General features: G+C 41.7%; 1 protein-coding gene across 2 annotated transcripts in view; it reads left to right on the top strand.

Annotated features, from left to right (window-relative positions):
- The first annotated feature begins 298 nt into the window (after nt 1-298).
- The window catches only part of ZFYVE9 (zinc finger FYVE-type containing 9), a 57,011-nt gene continuing 38,779 nt past the window's right edge, over nt 299-18,530 (top strand). The window contains exons 1-2 of one of the 2 annotated variants that reach the window (XM_077182517.1): nt 299-423; nt 16,316-16,418. The gene's annotated coding sequence lies outside the window, so the exon portion shown is untranslated. Of the gene's footprint in view, nt 424-1,153; nt 1,311-16,315; nt 16,419-18,530 lie in introns of those variants that run through there. The other variant, XM_054638068.2, reaches the window with a different exon arrangement.

Here is an 18,530-nt window from a genome sequence, read left to right on the forward strand (position 1 = left end):
ACAGCGACTCCTTTCCATCCCCTGGCACCAAGCGAGCCTTTCCTGAGGGGGAACCGAGGTGAGGGGGTTCCTGAGGCGAGGGATGAAGGGTTCCTAAGGAGGGAGATTCGGGGTTCCTGAGGTGAGGGCTTCCTGAGGAGAGAGATTCGGGCTTCCTGAGGCGAGGAGTGAGGGGCTCCTAACGCGAGGGGTGAGGGGTTCGTGAGGCGCTGGGCGCTCGCTCGCCTGGGTGAGGCTGCAGGCGGCGGTGAGGGCGCGCTGTGCCGGTTCGCAGCCCGGCACCGGCCGCCCCCGCCGAGCCCGCGCCCGGCGGACCGCGGCACACGCGGGGAGTGACAGTTCCTGGAGTTCCCGAGCGCCTGCAGCCAGGCGAAGAGTCCCGATCCCGGCATGGGCGGCCGCCTCCTCTTGGAGAGAGAACGGGTGAGACTCCGGGCGCAGTGTCACGGTTTGGCGTGCCCTGCCTGCTCGCCATCGCGGCTTCTGTGGGGAACGAGCGTGGTCGTTTGTTGTTATTTGGTGTGTGTGGGGTTGCTTTGTTTTGTTTGTTTGGGTTTTTTTCTCTTTTTCTTTTTGTGTGTTGTGTTTCTCTCTCTTTTTTTTTTTTTTTCTTTTTTATTTTTAATTTCTGGAAGCCTCTTTGCTCAGGACTGAACGTGTCTGCCAGCGGATGGCTCCGGGCCTCGCACCTCTCGGGGCGGCCGAGGGCGTCCCGCAGGATGGTGTCCCTCTCCGATTGTGGAGACGCTCAACATGAAATGGCGAGATAACACATGTTCGGCTCCCAGCCGCGAGTCCTTTTCGCCGGGGTTTGTGGAGTGGTCACACTACGCACACTGCAGCCGGTGCCCGGAGGCGCGTCCCTCGGCCGCGGGGCACTGGCAGCGCCCGGTGGCGGCGGTGGGTGCCCGGTGCCGCCCCCGCCTCTGTGTTTGTGTGTGGCTGCGGGGGCCGCGGGCTCGGCGGGTCCCAGGGGGACAGAGCGGGCGGCTGCTCCCGCTGTCCGGCCGCTGCGGGGGTGCCGGTGCGGACCCCGGGGCCCGGTGCGGGGGTGCCGGCGCGGACCCCGCGGCGCGGGGCGGGGGCGCGGCCGCTCCGCGCCGCCTCCCCGGCGGTGCCGCAGTGCCGTGCGCTGCCGCCGGGGCCGGGCAGGGGGCGCTGCTGCCGGGCGCTGCGGCGGCCTTGGCCGCGGAGGCAGCGAGCGAGCGCGGCTGGCGGCGGCGAGGGCGCGCCGGCCCCCAGCGCTCCCGGGGCGGACCCGGGAGATCCCTCTCGCCATGCAGACCCGGCGGCGCCTGCTGCCTCCCGAGGTGAGTGAGCGGTGTGCGGCACGCCGCCCGCGGGCCCGGGAGGCCGGGGCACCCCGCTCCCCAGGCCCCTGCCGCCCGCAGCGAGGCCCCGCGGGCGGGCGGGCGGGGAGGGCTCCGGCGCCTCGGTGGAGCCGCCGTATCGCCGACAGCGCCCTGGGCCTGCCGGCTCCGGGCGTCCCCGAGCCCCGCCGCCCTTGTCCTCGGCACGCCACCAAGGGGAAGGCAGCGGTCGCCCCCCAGCCCTCCCCGGCCGTCGCCGTGGTCCTTCGAGCTCCCTCCCCGCCGTTCCCCCTCCGTCCCCGGGCGGCCGGAGCGGGTGACCCGCTCGCCCGGGGCACCTTTCTCCCCGCGCCGGCGATGCCGGGGATGGGGAAGGAGCTGCGGCTCCCCCCGGGACGGCCCGGGAGCCGCGCGGGGCAGGGTGAGGCTGTGCCCGGGCAGCCGCCGCTGCCGGCCCGGGCAGGGGAGGATCCCTGTTTGCATCTCGTGCCCTTTTTATGGCCTGATCTCCGCTCTCTCCCCGGGCAGGGAATGTTACTTGCTCATCGCGATGTGTAACAAGTCACTCCTGCAATGGTGGTAGTGGTGGAGGGGGATGGGGAGAGCGGGCGGGATGCGTTTTATAACATCTCTAATTACGTGAAATTGTGGTCATGTCTCACTCTAAGAATAACTGGCACTCTTGACATGTCAGACTTTTTGCAGAGGTAGGCTAGTTTCTTGCTCATAAATGTTACGGCTAAATAGGTGCCTGTGGCAGAATGTGGCTCAAGAAATGTTTTTATCTTCTTAACCAGACAGAGAAACAAGTAGCAGATGGAAATTGATAGACTTTATGTTTTCGTGTTAACGATCTTCTTTATTTATAGACAGGATATTCCTTATTATTTTATGAAAGTGGTTTTTCAGAGAGTGTCATTTTTACACACATTTTCATTCAGTTCGGATATTAAAAGTTGACTGAATTCCATCAGTTCTTCTTATTAAGTGTGATTGTCTCAGATTAGAATTTCTGAATAACACTGCCCTCAGTTTTTGGGTCCAGACAGAACCCAAACCTGGAAGGATCTGTGTAAAAACAAATAAAATAGTAATAATAAAAAAGATGCTCTACGTGAATTAAAGCTTTTATTTTCTTTGGGCAGTATTTAACTGACTAGGCAAGGCTTTAAAACATTGTATTTAACTTCTATTAGCAAGTAATTTTTGATTGCATGGAACACATCCCGATTTTAGATACACCTTCAGTGGCTGAGACATCCAAATCCTTTGTTACTGCCTGAACCCTCTGTGTGCTTCTTTTTATAAAGTTAAGGCATGTGATGCAAAATGAGAAGACCAGTCTCCTTGACCCAAGAGAGACAAATTTAAAAATCTCTTCAGAGGTTTGGGGAATCTGAAATGGAAGCTGAAGAAGGGTTTAAAATTTCAAACAAGCCTCCCCTCTCTAATTGAAGCCCTGATCAGCCCTGAACAAGTTACCACGTTCTGACACACTGTGATTTATTTGCATTGCTTTATGGTGCCTGCTTTAGTGTGTGAGAAAGGAAGAAACCCACCCCAAAACCGCCGTGCTGACTCCTGATACTGGGTGTTATTTTTGTGTGTTAGCTTTGAGGCAGTTACGAGGCTGGGGATTAAATACTTTCAAACACACACTCATCTCAGGATCTGAGGCCTGGGGCTAAGGCTGAGATGAAATACAGTTTTTTTAGCCTGGCATAAAGTCTGGCTGTGATTGTCTCAGGGAACAAAGGTAGAGACTGAACAAAGATGCAGTATTAAAACTTGTGGCCAAAGAATGATAAGCTTTTAATGTCTGTTGTAGTCTGTCCACTTGCTGTGCCAGCTTTGGCAGAAAACAGCTTGCTTGTTTTTCAGTTTGCAGGCTATCTATAGAAAATTACCTGGAAATTATTTTGCTAAAGGATTAGAGTGGCCTTTTGCTTTTGAATACAAGTTGACCAAAAAGAGGTTTTGAAAAGAAGTTCTGTGTTCATGTTTTGTCCATCAGAAAAATCTTTTCTATATACTAAGCTGAGAATCTTCCCAATAAAACTGATTTTCTTAACTGAAAATCAGTTGAGGAATGATAGTTTCAGTGCACAGTTAGTCTGTGTGCTGATGAATCTGTGATCTTTTCCAGAACACTGTTGTAAGATGCCAGTATATTCATAGGCTTCTTTGAAAGTGTTATATAAAGGCTAATGTTTATTTTTGTAATGTGATTGAGATTAAAGAAATTGAAGCGTGGCCTGTTTATGGTTCTGTTTGTGATTCTTTAGGAGGCTGGGACTTTTATGTGGACAGAAATGTGAACTAATATGCTTGGTTTTCCCTCCTGTTGTTTCTGTAAAGCACTGAGAAAGGTACAATGGTACTACGAGTTGACAAAGCTTTTTGTGTTGATAAGCAATAGAAAGTCAAAAGTAAATGGCTGAAAGTAACTGAAAGCATTGAGTTTTAGCTGATAGAGATAGCTTTTACTTCTGTGTTGGCTAGAAGTATTGGCTATATCTTGCAATACTGTTAAAATTGTGTCAATTAATGCAGATGGATAGGATGATATAAAATATACATCAAGGATCCTTCACTGACATAGTAGTTTCTACTTGATTTGGAATTCAGGAAAATAGAATTCAGGATATGTATTGATACAACTTTTTGGACTAATGACTACAGCAAAACATGCTATATAGTTATCAAAAAATGCACACTGAAAAATCAGTGTGATAAAAGTAAATGACCTTTATCTTAATGCACACAAATATAATTTATATGTAAAGAATAATTATTGGCCTTATCTCTATGAATAATTTTATTTTTACATTCAAATAAAGTACATTCCTACCTACTCTCTGTTCGGCTGAGTTTTACTTTAGCTGCTGTTCAGGTTGCCATAGCAGACAGGTAGAATAAGAAAAACACTTTTAAGGTGAGTTTATATGTATTCTTTCACTGAATAATTCCAGTCTGGTTTATGACTGGGTCATTCTGTTGGTAATTATATTACTGCTGTATTTCTGCAAGAGACAAGCAGAGATGGCTAATATTGGTACTCCTTTTTCAGAAATAACAGCCCTCCAAGTAGTACATCAGCATCAAATAGGCTTAACATGAGTGGCAGAGGAAATCCATAAAGGGTCACTTCAACTATTTTAAAGGTAGTGACTAGAGAAATTGAATTAATTAAAAAACATAGGTTGAAGGCAAGAATGCATGGCTAACTTCAAGGTGTCAACAGAGAGTAAATTGTTCCTTCCCTATTCTTTCATCCAGATCTGCTCAAGGGAGAGAGGATGTAAAGCAGCAAGTCCAGTCAGCTGAGATTTGCACAGGCATAGTTCTGTTACAGTAAAAAAAAGGCAAAAAACCCCAAGGTGATAAACGCTGTGAAAAGCAGGTGTAGAGTCCCAACCTGTAGATGCTCTGTGTTTTACAAGTGTGGAGCTGGAGCGCTCTCTGAAGAGCTCGTGTGACATCTCCAGTCTGAGGATAAACTGGGGCAGTCCTTGGGTTCGTTATGAAGGCTGGGGAAAAGAGAGCTTTAGGAAACTTCAACATTGTTCTGTTTTCAGGAGAAATTTGATCATTTGGAAATGTCAATATGCAGCAGTGTGACCATATGTTCTGCTTTGAAGGTTTGGTGTTGATGGATTGAGCTTTTCACATGTTTTGTCCCCAGTGTACATTGAGCAAAGGAAAATGTGGACTTCAGTGCTGGATTTCCATTTGTGCTGGTTTTTTGTTTGTCTCTATGTTTCTTGAGCATAAATGATCAACTTCCATATGGAATTATTTGCAGATAATGCTAATAGCTATACCCCTCTATATTTTGACTCTGTATTGTATCTAGAATTTATAAATATATCTTTCTTTCTTGCTATATGTGTTAATATTGTTCCTACTATACCTCTGATATTTTGATGGCAACTGAAATTACAAACCTATTTTTAAATCAGTGGAGTATCAGTAGTATCAGTTGGTTAAGGGAACACACTGAAGGTCCAGAAGCATTCCAGTAAGCTCTGCTAGGATTTTCTAGCTTTGTCTGTCAGGAATTTTATTGCATGCAGCTTGTTTCCTATACTTCTTCCCCTTCCTTTTCATATCCACAGGAAGCTTGATGAACTTTTGTTTTTAAATGGCATAGTGGACTTTAGTAGGGCTTTACATTTGGAAATGGTATTGCCCTTCACATTTTTTCCAACACTGTTTTGTTGTATTTCTGTAATTTGGTTCCAGCACAGTGACAGAGGTGGGAAGCTTTCCCATGGAGGCTTGAGGCATCAGCTGGTGCTTTGGGCAGTGCTGCTGGACCCTGTGTAGGGGATGGGTTTTTATGTGAAGCAGTGCAGTAAATGTGCCTTCTCTGGTGTCTTCCTGGGTTTTGGCCTGACTTGAGCTGAACTGGTGTTTGCAGTAGCTACAAAAAAGCACTAAAGCCTAATGTACACAAAACTGGATGTGTTTCTTCCTCTGCTGTTTTCTAGGTGTGAAAATGTTGTAGAATTCAGTTTGATAAGTGTTTTAGGGCTGTTTCCCAGCTATTCTTCATTAGAGAAATGAGGCATGATCAAAGATGATTGAAGTGTTTTGTGCTTTTCTTTGCCTGAGCTGAGAAGATCCTTGTCCAGTTAAGAGCTAGAAAAGAAATGCTTTGCACCAAATTATTACCATGCTGACTGGTGGTGTTTCAGAATTTTCCTTACTGAGTACTTGTAGTACAATTTTGCAGAAGAGATTTTTTCTTATTAGTAAAATGGTAGCTGGGAGGAACTTGTCATTCCTCCTTCTAGCGTACAGAGAATCCAGAGGACATTTCCTATCAGTGATAAATTGAAATTAGGCCATACTTGGGTCAGAGATTCATGTGTGCTCTATCAATTACAGAAGAGCTCTAGCTGCTCTAGTAGTACTTAACAGCCTTCTGGATTCTTGCAGTTTCAAAAACCACTGTAATTGGAAAGGTTTGATTTACTTTGACAATATACTGAAGCCTTTTTTAATAAATAATCAAACTCAAACGTTACACACATTTTGGGTACAACATTTCTATTTCAGTCCAGGCTTAAAATTTTATTTAGGAAAGCAATATGGGTAAAATACTTTAGCAGATTGATAGCAGATTATCAATGGAAGAACATACACTGGTACTTTTTTCCAAAAAGTGATGTGATGCACTTAAATTGGTTAATGTTCAGTGGAAGAAGAGGATCAAAGAGCTTTCTAAATCACATAATACCTTCTTTATCTGTGAATGACACTGACTATTACAGGAGCTTTTCTCGTTTCCAGGTTCAGTTTTGTTGTGTCAAAACTCTGCTTTGAACTCAGTGTACATGTTGTCTTAGCTGTTTGCACTCCAAGTGTGAACTAGAAGATCGACTTAGGAACACTAAAATAAAGGCCAAGCCATGTGAAACTATGATTTTATAGTGTATGTTGTTACTATAAATTCAAGAAGAACTGACAAATCATATGAATATGCATAAAATTTATTGCTTGACCAGTTGACCAGTCAGATAATTGGAAGTTTGTAAGATACTACATCACAAAAATTGTAGATATTTTCAGATTTGTGGTTTTTGTTTCTCAGTCATTGTTTACTGTGCTTCTCTTGCATTTCTTTTAACCCAGTCAATTAAACTGTTCTCTCATCTGTTTCATTTTCTTCTTCAACAGCTTCGGATTTTTTTTTCCTCTCATTTTGAACTGTTAGATTTTAAGAGGAAGGTTGAAGACTGGTGTGAGTAATAGTAAAATATGAGTCCTGGTTTCTGAGGATGTAGATTCCTCTGGTGTGTGTGGTGCACAGACCTCATTCTGATCTTGGGTGTGCCACACATCCAGCATCTCTGAGGTGCCCTTTGGTGATGAGGGTGGGGGTGAAGGTAAACCCTGCCCCAGTCATCTGCTGAAGGTGCCTGGCAGAATCAAATTTGTATTCCCACTTCAAGTTCTGCAGCTCTGAGCTTTGCATCTCAATTTAAGCAAAATGAAATTAATCTTGTTTTTCTGCCAGGTGGGGAAGTGCAGTGAGTGAAGAGGTGCACATTTGGTTTTTCTGCAGGTGTTGCAGAGAAGCAAAGGCAGTGGGCTGCTGTGGTTTATTGCAGAAGAGAGGTGGATAATGTGCTGGTGGTTCTGGTTCTCAAATAAATGTGATATGAAAGAGAGAAGTTTATTTTGTGTGTTATTCCCAGCAACTGCTGAGTAGGGGTAGTGCTGACCTGTCTTTTTATGCATCACATCAAGGGCTTGTTGCCTGACACCATCCACTGCTGAGGACAGAGAACTGGACCTGGGGCTCTGAAGAGTTCAGTGGTTCTTGCATTGAGTCAGTGCAGTGTGCTGGAACCAGTAATAAAGGAGCTGAAGCACTGGGAATCTGTTCCAGATTAATTTCTGATGGCTAGGACTTATTTTCCACCTGTAATTCTTTAGATTTTGTGAAAGATTTTCTAAGTAGCAGGGAATTTCTTCCATGATCTGGAGATGGAGAGAAGTGTGTTTTGTTTTAAGTTGGAAGATGTGTTGAATGAGTTTATTATCTGATGTTATATGTATCCAAGTCCTTGGAGATACTATATTAGTAAGCATTTTGTTCCACCATCTGTGGAATGAAAGAATCTTGTTTTTCTGTAGATGGAAATCCTTTTTGCCCCATAATATGTCTTCCCTTCCTTCCTTCTCTGCATTAATCCCATCTTTCTCACATAACACCATAATTCTGGGGATTTTTTCCAGAGCTGTGTGGGTATTGATTGCCCAGCAGGTTGCTGCCAAAATACATAGAGCAGCTTGCTTTTCCCTTGGAGGGCAGTCACTTGGATTTGCTTTTACTGTGTAGATACTCATTTTCATGACAGATATATATATTAAAATATGAGCATAAAGAATAGTAAATGAACAGTATAATCCCATAATATTAATTTCTATAGGAAATTAGATTAAAGGTACAACACTTGAAAAGTGGCAGCATCTGAACACTAAATCAGCATGTAAGTCCTCTTGTTCATGTTACTGAGGCTCTGAATACTGAGCTTTCTTTGTAGGCTGGAGGAGACAAAAAAGCTACATGGTTAAAATATACCCAGGCAATCATGCCAATGTAATTTTTTATTCCCTATCTGCACTGTAATGCAGATAAATGAACATTTAATACAAATTGAGATAATGTAAGAGGAAGGTTCCCTCTTTGTGATATTTTTTCTTTTCATTTATCCCGCAGTCTTTGAAATTGCACATTCTCCTGTGATACTGTAGAGATACATGCTATGGCTTGGAAATAGCTTGCTTCTGAGGCTTGTGTTTTGAAGAGAAAGGCACAGGTATTTTTTATTTACACCCTTTTTGGGCTATATCCAGTATACAGCTGCTGGTTTTCGTTGGCCCAGCCCCACTGACAGTCCAGCAGAGCATATTGGTTGTCACTGTGTTACAAAGGTACATTGTAAATGCTGTGTTGGTTAATTCAAAATGAGTATTTTAACTGTCCCTTATTTGGTGAACTTGAAAGTACATGCAAAGCCCACTTCTTATGTTATATTATTAACAGATTACTTTAAATAGCATATATATTGAAACAGCCTCTTAGCTGAAACACCAAATTGCATTGATTGTAGTAATTTCATACTGTGTTTTTGTATAAATGATGAAGGCTGAATAAAACCCCAGCATATTTCATGGGTTTCACAGTTCTTTCTTGATTCTTTTATAAATGTAACTTTAAATGTTGTTACTTAAGCATCAGTCCACCTGTGTGTTTTTCTGCTTTCAAGTAATTGTATTGGTGTACTGGCTTAATAGCTTCTATATTGTATTTACCTTGGTTTCACTTAACAAGTCACTTGTAAAATGCATTTTAACCCATCTCTGGAATTTGCTCATAGATTTTCTTTTTGACTACTCATGTAGAATGAATGCAGGGTTTATTATGATGCCAATTAGAAATTGTTTCTTGAGACTCATGGGCAATAGATGGGTGTATATGTAGTGGTTTTGTTCCCTTATTAATTTCCTATAATAACCCTTGTGGCTATTTTTTTTTTCATTAAGCTTCATTTCTGTACAGATGGCTTTTAAATGTACCTTCTGATGTGAGGAAACATGCAATAGTGTAGTAGAAACATGTTCCTATGTAGTTAACAAAACTTGTCTTGGCTAGAGGTTTCAAGTACTGAGATGCTTGAGGGAAGTGGTCTCAGATGCTGAATACCCACTGTGTGTATGTGTCAGAAAATGCATTTCAGGCTACAGGGCTGGGGGTTTAAATGGATTTGTGAAGGAGCTTCATGATGGTCAGTAATGATGAGGAGGGGTAGGAGGCAGGTTGGTGGTTAGGACTGTGTCTTAGGGCTGTTATTGTAGCCATGTGGGTTTTTTTATCTTTATTGATGGCCAGCCCTCTAAAGACTTCATTTCAGTTTGCAAAGTGGGTGGAGCACCATTGCAGTGGGTTTGCTCCCACTGTTCTCAAGGGTGTTTACAAGTATGTTTGTGCCAGTAATGAACAGCAATGCTGGAACATGAGGTTTCTTATGGGTTTGGGTTTTTTTGGTCAGAGAAAGAAGGCAGCTTAGGTAGGGAGAAAACAAATGGATGCAGGAAGAAGTGGATGGGGAAGGAATGTGAGAGGGGAAAAGGGCCCTCCAGATGAAGAAAACAGGAGTATGCTGAGTATGCTAGAGGCTCAGAATGAGAGGTAAAGAGGGGGGGATTCATGGCTGAGCTGAATCAGCCACCTTGTCAGTGGACAGAAGAAGTGGCAGAGGTTTCTCAGTTTTGGTCTGTCTGAGAAATGTTGCACCTGAGTTTAGAAGAATTTGGAGTTCCTACAGCTCTGTAAGATTTCTGATAACTGTATTAACATTCATAACTCATTAATAAGGAAGCCTTTCAAATGTTTTTGGGTTTTGTCTGTTAAGTCTTTATTTCCTGTGCCTGCTAACAGAGATACAGAATTATGGGCACTTACTGTTAGAACTAAAACTTCATGGAGCCCAGCATAAATTTCAGGTAGAAATCCTGATTGCCTCAGTGGCACAGCATATCAGTGAAAAGAAAAAGCTTTACAGTGCACCTGAATGCAAGTTGCTGCCTGTTTCTGGTGGTTAGTGCTCAGTCCCTTCAGCACTGCCACAAGCATGTCAATGGCCCTGAGCACAGGGGAGGTGCATGCTCAGAAATAGCAGTTTCAGTACGCACTGTTGCCATGGATGATGGAGTTGTATCGAATGAGTTACTAGTTACAGATGACTTAAGACATAATGCACTGTGAGCATCAGCAGTGATGCTAGTTAGATCATGATCACAAACGTGGGAGGGAACTTTGCTACACTTGACAACAGTGTTTTATAATGTGTTTGGTGTGATATGAATATAAAGGTCTACACAAAATGGGAATTAAGTTATCTGCTTAGAGATAATTTCAGGGAGAAGACAGTATGACATAAAAGTCCATATTTATTTCAGGGATGTATGGTAATCCAGCTTTACGTAAGGTAGGATTTGAGAAATAGTAACCATTTGGTGTCTATAATTGCATTTCTTCAAAAGGTATGTCAGAATTTACAATGCTGTTGTGGAGCTGAGTTGTCAGAGGAGCAGAGATGACCCAGGAGTGCTGGAAACAAAGCCTGTTGATAAAGTGCTGGTAGTAGGTGCCTGACTGCTTTCCAGTGGTCTTTCTGAGCTTTTGCCTGTTTGGATGGTCCATTCTCTGAAGAGCAGCTGAATGTATAAATTGTGTTTCATCCAGCAGCTTCACTCCCCTATGGGTACAACATTGATGGGCTGGTAAATGGTGGCAAAGCAGTTTTCACTGCTTGCCCATTGTCCTTTTGGTCTGTCCCATTCTGGTTGTGTGGCACTTCTGGCTTTTATTATCAGCTTTTGCTCACTGGCACTCACATGTGTCAGTCCCATGTGAGCTTTATAAACAGGACAGCTCCTTAGGAGTTGTAGGCTTTTAATTAGAGATTCTAGGGGACCTCAGTCAGTTCTTCTCTTATTGCCCAAATCTAAGAAAGATCTAAAACAATGTTGAGTCTATTTGGGTTTCATTCTTGTTTCTACCCTACATTGGAAAGAAGAAAAATTCATAAAGTATTAGAGTACAGGATTAATCCACTCTGGGATAGAGTGTGCAGCTTTAAATAATTTTATTCTTCAAATGTGTTAAACATCAGAGTCAAAACCTTAAATACTGAAAAATAAAAATCATCCCATAAACCTACTTGTTCTATATGTTTACTTTAGTTTGTGTTTGAATAAAGATAAATAACAGCTTCAGATCAGTATGTTAAATGGATTAATTTTTAAAAATAACTGTGTGATGACATTACTTGGAACTCATGCACAAATTAAGAAACATGATTTCATATTAAATTTATGTTTAATGCACTGTGCATTAGCTTTTTGTGGTTTACAGTATTTCAAATTTGCAAGTTGCATGAAACAAAGTGTTAAAAAACATTAGACACATAAACCACCACTTTTTGCTCTACGAGCATATGAGTAAGCTCAGGAAAGGATTTTTCTCTCTTTTTTTTTTTTTTTTTTTTTTTTTCCAGCTGTATTCCTCTGGAAAAAGTTGCGTGGAAGGCAGCACTGTGGTGTAAACCTATCTATTTGTTCTTCCCCAGAGCAGGGATGGATCCTTTTCCAGGCAGCACAGGCAGTTACATAAGCAGGAGCTGGTTCCTGTCTCCAGGTGCTGGGGCCTCTGCAGCAGGCTGAGGCTGCTTGGCAAGGCTGGCGTTTGTCAGGCAAACAAATCAATGGCTTTCTCCTTGAAATAGTAAAAAAGGGTAGGAAATGGAATTTTATTTCTACTGTAAATGGTTATAAAGCAGGTGTCCTTTTCAGTTGAGCTGCTTTTATTTTCTGGAGCACAAAGGTTGATAATGCTGCTGTAGTTGTTCTTGTCTCCCTGTTACTTTTGACTGTGATACTTCCTATAATTCTGCTTTGAAGTTGCTGCTCTTTTGACTGCCTTATTACTGCTCAGGCATGTGTGAATGTCTCCTTATGGAAACTTGGCTGGAGACAAAAGTGGAAATAATGGCTTTAAAATGGCGTGGGGGAGAGTCAAGGCAAAAGATGCAAATATTGGTGAAATAATTAGAGAGGCTGTTCTGCTTTAAGCATTGTCCACCTCTCTTTGTTCAGTTGATTGGAAAAAAAGCCAATCCAATGCAACATTGCAATAGTTTATCTTTTGTCAGCATTCGTGGGTAGTGAGCTGGTACAAAGTGTTGTATTGCACAGGAATAGCCTGCCATGCCCCAGCCTGCTCCTTACATGGAGTAGTAGAAACATCAGCAAATTATGGAAAGTAAAGCTGAAGGATGCTTGGTCATCTTGAGCTTTTGGTGCAGGGAAAGGATTATCAGTGACTGCATCTTCTTTGTATTTGTTACATTTCATTTTTGCTGCTGTATGTAGTATTTCTTATTAAATGGATTTATGGTGAGTTTTAATGGATTTTTCTAATCTGAACTGTGGTATAGACCATGTATTTAAAAAAAAATCTGTGTCATTTGCTGAGTTTTCTTTAATAACTTAGAATTCTGAAAACAATTTTTTTTTCTGATTGCATTGAATGACTACTACTTTAATTTATTAATAGAACACTTAATTTTGGAATGCTTAATTTGGGGCCTAATCTGAAGTCCTTGCCATTGCAGACACTTTCAGGTGTGTGACAGATCCTGCTACTGCTGTGTCACAAACACTTTGTAACACCTGCCTTTCCCTTCATTTGGCACCTGCTAGGCAGAAGAACTCCATGTTTGGGGACAAAATCATTGGGCATGTGGCAAACCACCACTATTCCAAGCATTACATTACTTGAGTGAAGAACCCCCTTTTCCATTTGTGAAGGTTTAGCTTCCAGACTGATTGATCAGATAAAATAATTAATTTTACGTTATTGATGTGTGTCCTGAAACTTTTCACCTGTCTCTCCCCTTGTTCAGGTACTCTGATTTCCTGTTAATGTAACCCCCTGCTATGGCATTCCTTGCTGTAGTTTGGATTTTCTTGCAGAGTTGGGGCCTGAACACATCTCCTGTCTGTAGTCTCTGAATCTCCCATCTGATACTTCCAGAGTGTAGACAAGGTAGGAAGTGAAGATACCAGTGTTGAAATCTGGATTTGCATGCAAGATAATGCCTGGTTCAACTAATCTAGCAATAATAAAGTGCCTTAAAATGGCTGCAAATGTCTCCCTGCCTACTCAAAGACATCTCCTCACTGGTAGCACATTATAGAGGATCTGTAGTGTAGTTAAGAGTTGGATCTTTGCCAGTAGATGGAAGCATTTTTTAGCATCTCCTCATGCTTTGAGCATTTTTTGCATTTTTTTACCATAGTATCAAAATTGCTTCTTTTTCAGTCTCTTTCCATTTATTATAAGCTATTCCAGTTTCTGCTAGTTCAGATTACTTTCATTTAATGTTGTAAACATTTTTTACATTCTTTTTGGTGGAAGTTATTTCTAATTATGTATTTTTGGAGTTCTTTCCTCCTATTCTTCATCTTTTCTTCATTCTGAGCACGTCTCTGCTTGTCAAAATTCTCTTCAATTTCTGTTTTGCTTTTGCAGTAATTGGTAGTCGCCTTCCTGGAGCTCCTGAGGGAAATCAGACATGTGGGATATGACCAAAGCCACACCTGAGTGGCACCACTGTAGGGCAGCAGACAGAGGGGTTCAGCCCACCACCAGCAGAAGGGATGAGGAACTGAAATGCTCCAAGCAGCAAACTGGGACAGCAGGGACACTGGGCCTCCTGCATTTGCTGTGATCTTAGGTCTCAGTGGGCCCATAGCTTTAGGTGGAAATAGATGTATTTTTCACAAGTGTGATGGAACCCTTTTTTAGCAGTGTGTGTGATTCAGAGAACACCTAATAATCGCTAGGTTATATGTTGTTGTGAGTATTCTTGGCTCTCATTTGTAGTTATTCCTTTTGTCCTCAATTTTCATTTAAATATACTTCTCTTACATTAAATTCTTACTGAAAAAATAATTTGGCTCTGTTGCCAACTTGTTCTTTTTTTCCATGAAATCCAAATGTTATAATTTACTTTTCTTTTTTCTTTTACTTGCTTTTTGTTTAAATATACTACATTCATATCTGTAAGCATGCTTTGATTTTTGCATTGATCTTTGTAAGGGGAAATAGCTGCTGAGAGTAAATGTTGAACTGTAAACAAAAAAGCTCCAGGACCTCCAGGTAATATCTCTTCAAAGCTTACTTTGGAGAGTGGCAGCCATTGATTGGATCTTCTCTGTTGAGTGGTTACGCACAAAAAAGTCATTACCTGGGAAGAATGGAACAAGGAAAGAGGAGCAGAGTAAAAACAATGAATAATAAAGCTGTGCCCTGAATATTGCTTGCCTAGAAGGTTTGCAGGCTTAGAGCAGGGGTGGCAGCAGAGCTGTTTTCAGCTGGGGGTTGCTAGGGCTGATCCGTTTCTGATCAGGGAAGATTGAACTCTGTGGTTAATGTATGACTGGTTCATGTGGTGTTTGTGATGCAGCTGACAGGCCTTGCCATAAATCACAGAATTGTCATTAATTGATCTGTCTTTTTAAAGGGGTCATGAAGACTGAATCATTTTCCTGTACTCCAGGCTGGGAGGGGACCTGGTGGTGGTACAGAAAACCTTCCCCACTGCCACGTGTACTTCACATCCCTTTGAAAAGGCTCATTCTGAAGCCTTTCAGTGGAACTAAATTTCCTCCACTTCTGTTTTTGCATGCATGTGATGCCTTTCTGAAGAATGTTGTAATAAGATAACATCTACTATTTCCCAGATAACCAAAATTAATTTTCATTTATAGAGGCGGAAATACACATAGCATCAGAAATTTTACTTGTATACAGGAAGAGTTCTGCTGGCATCCAAAGCTGTGGGATTCTGAGTTTGGAAACAGTACTACTCAGAGTGCTGCTGTTCAGTTCATTAGTTTCCTGGAATTATTACTGTTGCTTATTTCTGAAAAGAATAATAAACAGCCCTGGGAGAAATCTAGTGTAACACTGAATATTGCTTTCATGCATGGAGAACTGATTTTTTTTTTTTTAGCACTGTTAATTTTGCTGGAGCTTGAAGATTTTTTTTCTAACATATGTTGCAGCTACATCAGAGTACTAATAAATATTTCAACTACCTAACAGGTCAAAATGTCAGTGCTAGCAAAGCTTAAAAAATGAATTTAACGTATCTAATTCCTTTTCTTGTTGTACTATTTGTCATAAACTGGTTTCTGTTTTCTCTGCCCATGGCTGTGTTGGATTTTTGAGCTATGTTGGCTGTTAGGATGCAGCCTGAGAAAATGAGCACCTGACCTATAGAAATGCTGTGGATTGAAGAATAAAAGTTTCTTCAGATGACTTTTTTTTTTTCCTCTTGGGTCCTCCATACTATTGAAGGTTGGTGCTATTGTGGGCCTTCTGAGAAGAAGCCTTTAGGAAATGAAGGAAGCCTAAGATTGTAGGGGGAATAATTTGAAGACAAAACCACTTGTTTAGCTGTAACAAAATCAGTGGGAAGCTGATGAATACAGTTTACAGAATTCAGAGGGCTGTGAATTCTTGTTGACTATCAAAGCTACTAGCTCTTTATTTTTGGAAGGCCTATTGTAGTAGAATATAATTGATTTCAGAGGCTAGTTTTATAAATTGTTACAGTCAAGGTCATCAGGAATACAAGGACAGTTGGAGTTGCTGCGTTTCACTGAGGGTTTACATTAAATGAAGAATAATAACAGGTAGGTAACAATGGGGTTTTTATTAGCAAATAAAAATTTTGGGAGAGTGATAACGGCATAGTGCACACACATCCCTGAGTTCAAAGCTGCAGATGTAATCCAAATCATCTGAAGCTTGCAGCATTTGCCAAATATGCCTGTGCTAGCTGCAGTCACGTGTTGAAAAGGACATGGTTTGTGGCAGAATTGCCTGTCATAAAATACATGTTTGTATTTTCTAGGATCAAGTAGAACAGCCTGATTCAGCAGAACTGGCTGGTTGTGCTGCTGTCATCATGAGAAGGCACAGGGGCATTCGTTTCTTAACATATGTGTAAGAAAAAGGTAAGAGGCAAGTTCTGCTTTAGAATATTATGATTCAAGAGTTTTGCACCTGAAATGTTTTTTATGTATTCTTACAGATATATGTTTATATACATATACCTTTGTGTATGGATGGATCTCTTCTAAAGAAGATGATGGAGTATTTTTAGCAATTTGTTGTTTTGTTTTTTACTGAGAGTAATTACCCCATTTTAGAGCAAAGATTGTGTGTTTGGGAGAGGGGGAAGGCGGGCAAAGTCTTTCTCAGTCTGTGCTGTAGCCAGATCTCATCAGTTCTAAATAAAGCTATTGCTCAACTCAGAACAAAGTGTTCATTACAGCAGAGGTGCCTGACTCGCAGGGACAGGTAACACAGAGCGCCGAAGGGAGCTGGAACAAGATGTGCACTTGGCCATTGTTTGTTGGGCTTGAAGGAAGTCTTCAGGAGCCCTGGATCTAATCAGTCTGTCTGTCCAGTCCATCTGTACTTCCATGCTGTTGTGCTATGGGAAAATGCCGTTTTCTGGATGTGTGATTTTTATCAGGATGAGTAAGCAATGTTTGGTTTCAGTTTGATCATGCCCTTTGTGACTTCCATCTTAGGAGCTTTCCATGGGTATTTTTATGAGGACTCTAATAAACTGTTTGAGCATTTTGTGTTGTAAGAGATTACTGAAACGTGTAGGTTCACAGTTTGATATTGAAAGAGTTGTCTCCATGGGACAGCATGACAGAAAATCCTGAGATCCTATCCTGGTTCTTTACATTTTCTCTGGTTTTTAGGTCTTTGCTGTGAGGCCAACAGTTGCATGTCAGTATTACTTCCTTTCGGTGCATTTTTTTATTACAGTGTTTTAATGTGATTATGAGCTGATCATCCACAGTTAAAAGACAATTGGAAAGACTAAAGGCTGGCAGTTCCCGTGGTGAAAACATCCCAAGGATAACTTAGGATGTGCAGTGCAGAAGATCATGGGTTACATAATCCCTTATCACAGAGCCCTACACAAATACGAGTCTGGCTGCTTTGCAGGTGTAACACAAGGCCAGTCTCTTGTACAGTTCATTTCCCAGGAAATTTCCAAACTGGCATGTGGCATATCTGAGAGGCAGTCTCCAAGGCTAAGCCTCTTTGAAACACCTAATTTTAAGGAAGGTTTTTCTGTCTTAGTGTCCTTCTTTCCTCCACTATGCAGCTGCAGTCTGTGTTGTGTTTGAATGCTATGATGACAAGGGCAGTAATTCTGGGTAGATATGACACACACATTTCTGGTACATGCACCTTTAAATTTAGACATCAAGGGAGAGTAAAGCATGTAAGCTTCATGGAATGTAAGTTCCTAAGTTTCAGAAATGAAGATGATGATAAGCCCATGCTGTTGTTATGAAGAAATTGAGAAGTAAAACACACTTCCTGAATTATGCATGATGTGTGATCCAACAGGAGCTTGAAAATAATCTGGTTTGACAGACTGCATGTTTTAATTAGCTCCTTGCCCTGAAAGACAGAAGATGACTCTGCAATGGATAACGAGTGATCTTGAGTTCTGGACTTATATACCAGTGGATAGTAACCATTGTAGTAATCTTTTTTGTATACAGAGTTAAATAAAACATAAAAATTTACTATTTTTTTCCATAATTAGTCTTTTCTGCCAAGTCTTAGCATGGAGGACTGTATTTTTGAAAAAAGCATGTCCTGTTTTTTACTCATTGCTGGTTTGTGCTTCCTTTTCCTTGCACTGGCACAAGATCCTCTCCTTCATATTGTTCATCCCAATATATAGTAATTTTGGATCTCCTTTTTGATAGCATAAAATTACCACTGAAACTTCTTTCTGATTTGCTCCTGTTTTTATTCTCCTTTTTCCAGAGTCTAAGTGTTGTGTGTTTGCTCATCAGCTTTTCTTCATGCTATGACTCAGAATATTTGGGCAATACTACAGAGTTTCTCAACTATTAAGGATCCTTGAAAAAATGTCATGCCAACCTTTGTCCTAAGAGAAACTTTGGGATTAGAGTAATTCTAAAAGTCTTCCAAACTTTTATAGTGGTACATGTGAGATACAGTCAAAAGTCTCAAAATACCTTGTAAAGGAACATGTTTTTTATTTAGCTTGGGCATTCAATAAA

This window comes from Agelaius phoeniceus, chromosome 8, assembly GCF_051311805.1.
Source record: "Agelaius phoeniceus isolate bAgePho1 chromosome 8, bAgePho1.hap1, whole genome shotgun sequence".
NCBI classification, from domain to species: domain Eukaryota; kingdom Metazoa; phylum Chordata; class Aves; order Passeriformes; family Icteridae; genus Agelaius; species Agelaius phoeniceus.